The sequence below is a fragment of the Octopus sinensis genome, linkage group LG9, assembly GCF_006345805.1.
Source record: "Octopus sinensis linkage group LG9, ASM634580v1, whole genome shotgun sequence".
In the NCBI taxonomy this organism is placed as follows: Eukaryota; Metazoa; Mollusca; class Cephalopoda; order Octopoda; family Octopodidae; genus Octopus; species Octopus sinensis.
The window spans coordinates 65,661,542-65,674,041 of record NC_043005.1 but is presented as its reverse complement, the minus strand read 5'-3'; the positions used below and the strand labels follow the sequence as shown (position 1 = coordinate 65,674,041).

The 12,500-nt window shown below is 36.4% G+C and overlaps 1 long non-coding RNA gene across 1 annotated transcript in view; it reads right to left on the bottom strand.

The window, feature by feature from the left end:
• LOC118764866 overlaps window positions 1-12,500 on the bottom strand; it is a 71,055-nt gene that overhangs the window by 731 nt on the left and 57,824 nt on the right. The window lies entirely within an intron of this gene.

Below are 12,500 nucleotides of genomic sequence, written 5' to 3'. Positions count from 1 at the left end.
CTCAAGACTTAAAAAAAAAACGAACTGGTGTTAAACCGTGCGGCAGATAACATCAACCACCCCAAAGCAGGAACAGCCCCTCCAATGGACTTCTACAGAAAATGTGTCTACAACGCAAAGCTATGGTAGGAAACACTTTTCCAATGTTCTGCACAGTAGTGTTGAAAACGGAACCAAGTAGTTGCCAAGTGAGGTGCTTAACCATCCAAGCAAGCCTACACACATTGCTCGCTAAAAACTGACAATATTTCATAAAAGGCAAGTATCACCAATCTCAGTACAATAAGATATGTTTTTAACATAAGCCACGTGTCAGAAATTTTGGGAGAATTTATATGTTTGTACTTGACTGGTACTTTATTTTATCGACCTCGAGAGAGATGTGGAGGGGGAGGAGAGAGAAGGGAGGGGAGGGAGAGATGATGGTAAGTGAAATGTGTAAATTATTTAAAAACCTTTACCTCCGTTACTTAGCCCGTCTGTAACGCTTGCACGTGATTAGTTGAAGGGAAAGGCAAAGAGCGAAAGAAAAGAGAGAGAGAGAGATAAAGAGGGTAAAGCGAAGAGTGAGAGAGAAGGAGAGAGAGAGTGCTGTGTATTAAGTCTATAAAATTGTGCATAAGTTATACATAAAGTGCATTAAGTAATCATTGTATTCCAATTTCCTTCACTTTTCAATGATTAGCAAATGAACGACTATCTTTTGATACAAACACAACAGAGGGTACGCTTTCAGTTAAAAAAAACAAAAACTTTTCAGATATAACTCAATAAGTTTACCATTAACTCCGTGGAATATTCACGGCTCCCACCAGAAAACTTCCTTAAGATCTGATCATCATCATCGTACAAAAGTAAACAAAACAACAATAACCTGCAACACATGAATACTTTTTCAGATAATAAAAAAGCTGAGTAGCATAGTTTTACTAAGCCCAATGAAAATATAACGCAAAACGAACTCTCATCAATTGTAAAACTGTCAACGACGTTCACAACGTAAAACATACGGACGGTTATACATTGAAGTGAACGACTTTTCAAGCAAACACTACGAGCAGAGCGTATGAAAATACGTACAGAAATTATCATCATCATCATCATCGTCGTCGTTGTCGTCGCCGTCGTCGTCGTCGTCTTTGTCGTCGTCATCATCATCATCATCATCATCATCATCATCATCATCATCATCACCACCACCATTATCATCATCATCATCATCATCATCATCATCATCATCATCATCATCACCACCATCATCATCACCACCATCATCATCATCATCATCATCATCATCATCATCATCATCATCATCAAGATGCTATACAGCATGCTTTAAAAGGCTGCTACACATAGAGAAAGCTACCGTCATGTACAAGGATTCTCTTTGACCAAGGACAGTAGATCTCAAAACGAAAAGTTAAAAAATTGTGGCAAGAAATTTGCTGTCCGACCGCATAGTTCAGGGTTCATCCCCACTGCATGGTACCTTGGACAGGTATCGTCTTCTCTAGCCTCAAGCCGAGCAAAGCATTGTGAGTGGATTTGGGAGACGTAAACCGAAAGAAGTTTTTCGTATATGTGTGTGTGTGTGCTTGTATTTGTGTGTGTGTTTGTGTGGATGTGTGTGTTTTTGTGTTAGTGTTTGTCCTTTACCACCGCTTGACAACTGGTGCTGGTGTGTTTAGGTTCCCGTGTCTTAGCGGTTCGCCGAAAGAGACCGATTGAATAAGTTCGAAGCTTTAAAAAAATAAGTACTGCAGTCAATCGTTCGACTAAAATTCAACTATTATCCGTGAAAATCTGAAAACCTGCCACTCAACTGCAATCGGGACCCACTCTCCTTAAGGTAACGTGTTGACTGTCACTTAATCTCGAACCGTCAGTGAAAGTGTATCAGTGAAAGTGTACCTTTTCTCCCTTTTCCAGAATACTTTTCAAACCCAAGTCTCAAAAAAGAGACTAATCTTTCTATCTTATCTTAAACAGCAGTTCTAGTTTCCGCCAATTGATGTGATTGAAGCCAATAACCTCCTGACCATCCCGAGTGCCGAAAGTAAATTTTGTTCGAAGTTTCCGACTGATCTAAATCTTTAAGTTTCTCATTAAAACTGCATCTTTACCATAATCAGGCGATACTACACATTGCAAAAGGTTGAAGTTTTCCAGAGTCCCAAAAATCGCACCTAATGATAATGATACAATTTTAAACTACGAATCTTTAAAAGTGAACGACTTACTTCGTTATGTGTTTAGGTTTTCTTTTTAACACATTTCAATTTGGCGTCAAAGTCTCTTAATATGTAAAGGAGAGTTTGTGTGTGTGTGTGTGTGTGTGTGTGTGTGTGTGTGTATGTGTGTGTGCGTGCGTATGTTCCATATGCATTCGAAAACTTAGTTTATATATATATATATATATATATATATATATTTGCGTTACAAGAATTTAACATTATAATCTTTCTATAAATGACATTTTATACAACCACAACGACGACGACGACGTCACATTTTCTACACGAGTGTTTATGTGTCTATGAGTGTGTGTATGTTTGCGCATTCGTTACGTACTTTAGGCTGATGACTGAGTATTATATGTGTGTGAATGTGACGATGTATGTATGTCGGAATATGCATACATTTTCGTGACAACTGACACACACAAACACACACACACACACACACACACACACACACACATAAAGAGAGAGAAACAAACACACTGAGGGACAGAGATACGCCTGAGGTGTGCGTGAATGTATGTATCTCTGTGTCTGTCTTAATATATGTGTGTGAGCGTATGTCAGACTGTATGTATGTGTGACTATATGTGTGATAATGTTTATACGTTAGGCCTCAGACAATTAAACACACACATCTACACATACATATGCATATGTGAATGAGAGTGTCTGTGTCTGTGAGTGTGTGTGGTTTTCCGAGTTCGTTACGTCTATAGTAAAGGACATTTTTAGCCGTTTTAATAAACCTACATCTAATGAAGTTGACATCCTTATGATTGGTGATTTCCATGAAAATCGTGATAATCTCATTCGTGCTCGAGATAACAACTTCAAACGTGTTTCAGAGACTCATTCCTCTTATGATGCTTTCCAGTATCCTCTTATTCTGCGGAATGGACAAGATGGATATCATTTCAATATTCCAAAAATAGAACCTGCAACAGGAGAGCTAATTACAAACAAAAATGTGTCGCCAAATGACTTCTAACTGATGTTAAGACCAGAACAATCAAATCAATTACACATGCATCGTGATCTATTTCAGTAATACCTGGTTGATATGTATGTTAAAGTTGAGAATCAGCGTCCCCTCTATATTCGTAACAATCAAAAAAATGTTAAGGGTTAAAAATTATATCCAGTTTCAAGATCCTCTGAGGACAGATGGTGATATTCAAAACATGGGGCAACTTATAATCCACACATCATCCTCGATATATGCGCGAACACAAGATGCCATGACATATGTCAGGACATATGGAAAACCAGATCCTTTTCTCATTTTCCCCTGTAATCCTAAATGGGAGGAAATAAAATCAAGCCTTCTTCTAGTGTTGCATTTTCTGATATTGCAGCCACCCTCCTCAATGGGGAAAGAACTGCTCATTCCATGTTCAAGCTCCTTCTAAACCTTGCAATCACAGAATCTCGAATGTGCAACATTTCCCAAAATCTCTACAATGGCAACAGTTCTTCAACAAACTTACCTCATTGTTTGGCATGAGTGTACTATGTCACATCGTGGAGCTCTAGAGATACTTGACCATATCCTCCAAGACATAAAAAAAACAGTAGCACGCTCATGGGAGGAGTAACAGTTCTTCTCGCTGGAGATTTTCGTCAAACGTTGTCAGTTATCTCGAAAGAGTCAAAAGCTGATGAGGTCAATGCATGCTTACAAAAATCGTACCTTTTGAGACATGTGAAAAAACTTCATCTTATAAGCAACATGAGAGTACTTCTAGAAGGTGATCATACGAGCTTCTTAAGATTGGTAATGGGATATTAACATTCAACTCAAGGCTTCAGCTACATGAAATTACATGCGATCAAATGATACTTTCTCTTAAGGATCTTATGGATAAAGTATTTCATAATTTATCTGTCAATTACACTGATGTAAACTGGCTATATGAAAGAGCTATACTGGCTCCAACTAATAAAATGGTTGATAAACTCCATAATGAACTTCTTCAAATGTTAAGCAGATACATCAGAAATGACTTTTCGTCAATTGACAACAGTCGATGAAGATCAGGTTGCTCAATACCCTGTTGGATTTCGGAACACACTGAAACCCACTGGGATGCCACCGCATACCTTGACACCAAAACTGGATGCTCCCATTATGTTGTTTAGGAATCTTGATCCATCTCACCTGTGTAGTATAACTCGCTTTGGAGGCGCAATGGCCCAGTGGTTAGGGCAGCGGACTCGCGGTCATAGGATCGCGGTTTCGATTCCCAGACCGGGCGTTGTGAGTGTTTATTGAGCGAAAACACCTAAAGCTCCACGAGGCTCCGGCAGGGGATGGTGGTGATCCCTGCTGTACTCTTTCACCACATCTTTCTCTCACTCTTACTTCCTGTTTCTGTTGTACCTGTATTTCAAAGGGCCGGCCTTGTCACTCTCTGTGTCACGCTGAATATCCCCGAGAACTACGTTAAGGGTGCACGTGTCTGTGGAGTGCTCAGCCACTTACACGTTAATTTCACGAGCAGGCTGCTCCGTTGATTCGGATCAACCGGAACCCTCATCGTCGTAACCGACGGAGTGCTTCCACAACTCGCTTAATTGTTACTTCAAAGAAGCCCCATATCCTACAGGCAACAATCAAAACAGGTAGTCACAAAGGAGATAATGTCTTTATTCCAAAAATTCCTCTCATACCTACAGATGTTCCATCTGAATTTAAGACGCTTCAGTTTCCAGTCAAATTAAATTTTGGTATTTCAATTAATAAATCTCAGAGTCAATCCCTCAAGATAGTTGGACTTGATCTCTCTACTACACGACGCTTCTCCCACGGCCGACTCTATGCTGGTTGCTTGCGACTTGGAAGCAGCAACAATTTATTCATTACGACAAAAAAATACCAACAAAAAATTGCACAATCAATACTGTTTACCCTGAGGTGCTTCACATTGACAGATTTTCAGATCAAAAGTCTATTATCATTACAATTTGGATATTTAAAAATAAAATATAGATGTTTTGAAGTAATTATGAAAATATATCTTTATAGTTATTGTTTACTAATCTGAATAAAAACAACACTAACCCGGGCAACGCCGGGTAATTCAACTAGTTATTTATGATATTATTCTACAAGTTAAGGCAGAGATCTAGTAGAATCGTCAGTATGCTGAGCAAAATGCTTGACGGCATTTCGTCCGCCTTTACATTCTGAGTTCAAATTCCGCATGGGTTGACTTTGACTTTCATCTCTTCGGGGTGGATAAAATAAGTACCAGTTGAACAATGGGGGTCGATGTAATCGACCTACTTCCTCACCTGGATTTGCTGGCCTTCTGCCAAAATGTGCATGGAGAAACACACACACACACACACACACACACACACACACACACACACACACACACACACGCACGCACACACACATCGGAAGAAGAAGAGACTAAGAGTAAAAGAGGTGAAGGTTTGTAATATTTTGCATTTGTGTTTTAAATCGCAGGCATAGCCGGGATGTTCAACATAATAAAAAAAATATGAATATCTATAAATTTTTGCATTAAAAGATACATCGATAGAAAATTAAAATGAAGTAATCTTAGCAAATTGCTGTGAATGTTATACGTTCATGTCTTATGAGATCCAAACCAAAGGCCTAGGGCATGCTGGGGTACCGTCATTATTCATTTTTGTTTTGTTATTTGGTTTAAATGCATATCGGTATTATGAGAGTAGAGAGATATACAAGGAAATTTACATAGATAGATCGATAGATAAATAAATAGGCAGACAGATAGATAGACAGATAAACGAACAGACAGACATACATATAGATATATAATTATATATATATATATATATATATATATAATGAGTATGCAGATAAAGAGATATATTTATAGATATACAAATAAATATGCAGCTGAACTGAAGTTAAATGAAAATACTCTCAATTGATAAATAACTTGGCCTTGTTCTATTATGATGTCTATCCTAAGCAATACTAGGGCAGGCATCAAAAATAGGAACGATCCCATTACGAAACAAATACACCAAGTATTGCTAATATAAGTAATTATTATAATACTTTTGTGGATAAACCCCCTAGAAAATGGATCATCTTCACAAAACTAAGCCAACTTTCAATAATATCAATGACCCCAACAAAAGAACAAATAAATCGAGGGCTATACTATGTTATAATGCATTAAGAAGGCAAATAGCTACTAATTCTCTGGCGAAAGTTTTCATCTCTATAGATTGACATTTTTCAAAATCGAATAAATACCATAGAATCATTAACTGGCATGCTATTAGAGTAGCATTCTCCATTTGCAGATTATAGCGAAGCATATCACTATGAGAATGTCTGAATTCCATAGAAAAAAGAAAACGAAGTAAAATAGGTAGTAAAAATAATAATAAGAATATTCATAATGATAACAATCACGCACATCGAACTGAAAGGGTAGATAATCAATCCAGGGAAATTTTGAATAGAAGACTTACAAGCATTGACAGAGAAACGTATACCAAAATAGAGGAGAGCAATAGAAGGGAGACAACCGGTACAATTTCTAGCGTAGCTGACCCAGAAATAGTTAACCGTAGACAACATAAAGCAGAAACACACGTCTATAGACGAAATATAAACACTAGTTGATCTGTAGGTAGAAAAACAGAGGAGGTATCTAATTCTGGTCCTATTAACACAAGCAGGGTTGCTATCGATAAAAATCTTTGTAGCTGGACAAGAAAAAATCTGTCCCAAAACGCTCAATGTCTAGCGAAAAATATAGTATACAGGTGTAAGGTTACATCAGGTGGATTTCGCCCAACTATATTGGGCATGTTAGACGAATTACAAGGCGAGACTGGCAAGTCATTTAGCCTTATTTAGAAATAGCAGGAAAATGCATAGCACGAGCTTAAGAGCGTTTATCCGGTCCTTTAATGATAACACTAACTTTAATATAGAATGAGAAATGATGGGTGATGCACAACTTTATGTAATCGGGGAAAAAGATGCAATTTGTGTACAGAAGAAATATTCCATATTTTCACGTCTAAACACCAGTTGCTAAATAGGAAGCAAAAACAACCCCGAAGGTGTCCGCACATTTACAGAAAAGTATTCAAATATCTCCATTGAAAGGATTTCCAATTAATAGGAGATGCTTGATATAACACTGCAAATGTAATATCTAAATTGCCTATATCAAGTAGTAAAACTCCATATATGAAAATACTTACTACATATCTAGAATGACAAAACCATCGTGTGTGTGTGTGTGTGTGTGTGTGTGTGTGTGTGTGTTTGTCTTTGTCTTTGTCTCTGTTACATCCCTGTAAGTTAACGGTTCGGCAAATATATATATATATTACGTGGACGATTATATTTCAATGAAGGTTATTAAAATCATTTATTTAAGTGCTTCGATTCTGTGTGTGTACATATATTTACTCGATTGCTGACCTTCATCAATGGTTTCTTTCATTGTTTTGATGCACCAGTTTCTATTATTAATAGAACTGACAGTATTTTTGACTGCACGGGTTGCACGGGTTTGCTAGTAATATATAATTTAAAGTCTTAATTCTGCTTAATTCGGTGATAATGTTTAAGGTGCTAGCAAAGTGTTCGGTAATGACCCTTGAGCATACTTCTAAAATTGCAGTAAGATCCACTCTCAACAACCTCCAACTCATACAGCATATATATCCCTATCAAACGTAGATAGAGTTATTTTTTCATTGTATTAGTCACAAGTGCTGATGCTAGACGAATTTCAAGGCGAGACTGGCAAGTCATTTAGCCCTCTTTAGAGATAGCAGGAAAATGCATAGCAGGAGCTTAAGAGCGTTTATCCGGCCCTTTAATGATAACACTAACTTTAATATAGAATGAGAAATGATGGGTGAAGCACAACCTTATGTAATCTGGGAAAAAGATGCAATTTGTGTACAGAAGAAATATTCCATATTTTCACGTCTAAACACCAGTTGCTAAATAGGAAGCAAAAACAACCCCTAGCCTGGCCATTAATTAGCATTATCAAGAACTAATAATCATCGCATGGCCTCGGAGACCGGTGAAACTGATACGGTTCTTATTTACTTTGACCACTTGCAAGTTGATGGCTGCAGAAAAACTAAAGTAATTCTTGGGAATTAAAATTCTTTGGGGGAAGAACTGAACAAACGGTTAAAGCTACTCCTCGGGCTATCAAAATGGAATTTTAAACTTCCATGCAAATTATGCAAAAAGTATATACCAAAAAGACTCAATGATAGCTTCAATTCTCTTTGCTGCAGCTAGGCCACTAACATTATAAACAGAGGCATCCGGATTTTGAAGCATTTTCACATTACGTTGAAGTTTCCTCTTTTTCATCTCAAGTGATGGCCTAGTCCATTTTTGGCTCTGGAATGGTGTTGTCTTTTTCCTCGCTCGCTCACATACATGCGTGCGCAAAATTTCACGTCCAATATTAAAAAATGCCCCTTACCTATCAGAAACGATAATTTTCTGATTTTTCAACTCACATATATACATATATACTAACACACATACAAACATACTCTTACATGCACGCGCACACACATATGTATGTATATATACATATATAAGTACACACACACACACATCTATGTACCTGTGTATCTGTGTATATGTGCGCATGCACGTCCTGTTGTATGTGTGTGTGTGTGTGTGTGTGTGTGTGTGTCTATACATATAGATGTTGTTCTTTTCAAACTTTATGAATAAGTAAGATTTAAATGTTATTGTATGATTCAAGTCCAGATTTCGGCACTATGTACAACATTGATCCAATAGATTTTGCTTCATTTGGTAAATACTATTTACCATTTGAAATGCACTTCCTTGACTACCTACTTTTTAACAGGCCAAGTGGTTACTACCAAGTAATGATCGTGTTAAAGTTAATAACCACCTGTTTATATTTACCTAAGATTTCTCAATGAAGGTTTCAAGCATTACGTCTTTTATATTCATCTAAATAATCCAACTCAACGTTGGTTTTTATTAGTGTTTTAGCTTCATAGCAACCTTGATCCTGCTAGCTTAAAGTCAATGGTGTTGCTTCAGACAACGTATGCTTGTATAACGCAGATATATCATACGGTATTCTTCTCTTTAAACTGAAGTCGTGACCTATAAGCTGTGTATGGTGCACATTGGTTGGGATCTTGAGAGCCAAGGAAGATCCCATAAATATCTGACAGCTTCTCACAGTCAAAGAAAACATGACTTACACTCACTTCCATCAGAATATTTTGCAAAGCTTAATAGCTTTTGTGGAATAATAATAGTTTAGTATGTAAGTGTAGTAACTGTACAAACAAACGTCCGTTAATCTACTCGAAATGACCATCAAAAATCTGCAAAATATAGAAAGAAAGCTAATATATTTGCAAAATCTTGAGCACAAGATACAGAAGTGAAAATTTCGAAATTAATTTAGGGTACAAACAGCACCTTACCATAGTGTTCAATCTGTAGATCAAGAAATCTATCTAAAAACAAATTGCAGTAAAGAAATGTGTTTGAAAACGTTAATTTGCATCGAGCAAAAAGCGTTATTTTAATAAACAATATTATTGCCTTGGTTTTGCATAAGAAGTTAGTTGACCTTAAAATGTCAAAATACTCCTTGTTAATTGGTGGATCAATTGATATAAGCGCCAGAAACCTAATGTGGTTATATGAGAGATATTTTTCCTATAGATATCAAAGAGTGTAATCTTTTTCTTTTATTCAACTGAGTGAGGCAGAAGAGAAGAATAAAAGGAAAAAAAAACAAGAAACAGAAGCTAAAAAATAAAAATAAAAAATCAATTTTTTTGCACTTGAACAACACATTCTTTCATCGGTACTAACTGCAACAAAAATGAATATAAACCAACCCACCGATGTATCAGATTGAACGTCCTTCAAGAACCAGGTGTATTCTTAAGAAGCAGAAAATACAAAACTTTTGAATAAAAAAAAATACAAGAAAACAGCTCAGCCTATATGAGATGCGATTCTGTACCACAACCTAGGTTCCCTGGAGTCTGTAAAAATATTAAAAAAAAAATTTTCTCAGATACCCTGTAGGCAGAAATATATACATTCAGTCTGAAGTATCTTTAAAATCAGGGCCATAGAAATTTTCTTAGAAAATAATGGCATCATTAATATAGAGCATCAAGATAAATTTCATAGAGAATGGAGAGATCTTCTCCACAGAGTTCCTGATTATATGAAAATTTAGCAAAACCTTGCACTGCGTTGGTGACAGAATTGTATTGACAGTATCAAGAAAACAATTAGTTGAATTATAGCAGGAAACCGGGGTTACTAGAATCATTGGCAAGGTTTGATTTCAGAGAAGTGCTTCTCAATAGAGTAGGAAGAATACCATAATTTCTCCGTTAGAATTAAATGAATATACTCAGCTGATCGCTTCTGAAGTTCCCCACAAACAATTACTTAGCATTTCAAAATACTCCTTGTTATGGCCAAATATGGCCAAATATTCTGGCCTCCTGTTTAACTCTACTCAAGATCAATCGTATCGATAGTATGTGGCAAGTTCGTTAAATTCATATTGATTTTAAGGAGGCAACCTTTTTGAACAAGTGTCTTTCCCAGAGTTTATCTGACTAAAACGCAAGGATACCGAAAATATGATAGAAGTGATTCAACAAGGGAATAATGAAAAAGACAGCTGTTAATTTTGTAAACTGCCATAATCATTTTCTCAATTTGGTTGGAATCCGTGGTACTAACTATGATGTGTTGATGGCAATTTTTCCGGTGTCATTCAATCGCTCAGCACACTGTTAGATGAAATATATCAATAGTTATCAAATCTGAAACTGAAGCTTGATAGAGATCCTGGATAGAGATTGTGAAAGCAGTTCATGAAAACTTTGATATCATTGTAAAACATATGTAAAGCATGGCTATTATTAAGACTAAAAGATGATGAATTAAATTTAAACTTTTAATTTCTTGATTTGTTTGGATTTTGGAATAAAAAATTTATCGGATGGCCCGTATTCAAAAGTGTTCTAAGATAATAGCAAACATTCACAAGTTTATTGCAAACAGTTTAGGATCGTTGACCAGAGATGACTTAAAAGCTCAAACTACGAATATTATATCATTGTCATAATTACCCACTTATAATTAGCAATATAGTTTTGTTTGTTGTCACACTAAGGAAATAATGTCGATGTAGAATGCTGTCAAACAATAGAGAGTGAGTAAATGGCAGTAAGAAAAGGAAAATAGAATTACAGAAACTCTCTAGGTGGGTGACATTTCGCAAGACTCGAAACATTTATAAAGATGTTTAAAAGAAATTCAACGTAGCTTATCATGTTGCGAACGAGGGTCATGTAGGATGAATCTTATCACGGTAGAAATGACGTCTAGACAGTTAGTTAACCAACCATGTGAACAATCTCATGTTTATCAAACTTCATGGTCCTCCAATTTTAATCTTCAAATCAGACGACTATCTAAACAAATGGCTTAAGTGTCATAGTTCAGCAACTGAAACACCTACAAGGATAATAAATCAAAGGGATTTCATTGTGTTAAAAATTTTTTTCACGTGCAAAGTTTAAGGGAAGTCTGAATAAATTAATTTTCAAATTGTATTTAATGAAATGGATTGCATAGAGAGTGGGCAATCAAGATTAATTATACATCACCAGTTTGAAGCAGAATTGGTATCAAAACTAAAGAGAGTAAAAATTGTCGCTCATGTATATACTACAGCAATGCAGGACCTTCACCTTGTCTGTCACGAAATTATTCCAAAACTAGGAAACTAATTGTAACCAAAATTGGAAAATTGGAAGAGTCAGGAATTGATATTGTCCCCAGTAATGATATCCACGTAAAACCACTCGAGAACTGACAAAAGAACTTCAAGTTAGACAGAAAACTAACTGCAACCATTTGCATGCGATCGGAAAATCAAAAAAAGCTCGACAAATGGGTACCACACGATTTGAATGAAAATCAGAAAATGCGCAGATATGAAATTTGCTCGTCGCTTCTTCTCTGAAATCAGACCGATCCATTTCTCGACCGTATTGTAACCTGCGATGGAAAGTGGATCCTGTACAATAATAAAAAAACATTCTTCGCAGTGGTTGGACCAAAGTGAAGTACCGAAGACCTTCCCTAAGCCCGAGCTCTTCAAAAAGAAGGTTATGGTGACTGTTTGGTGACACATCTACTATAATTTCTTAAAACCCGGA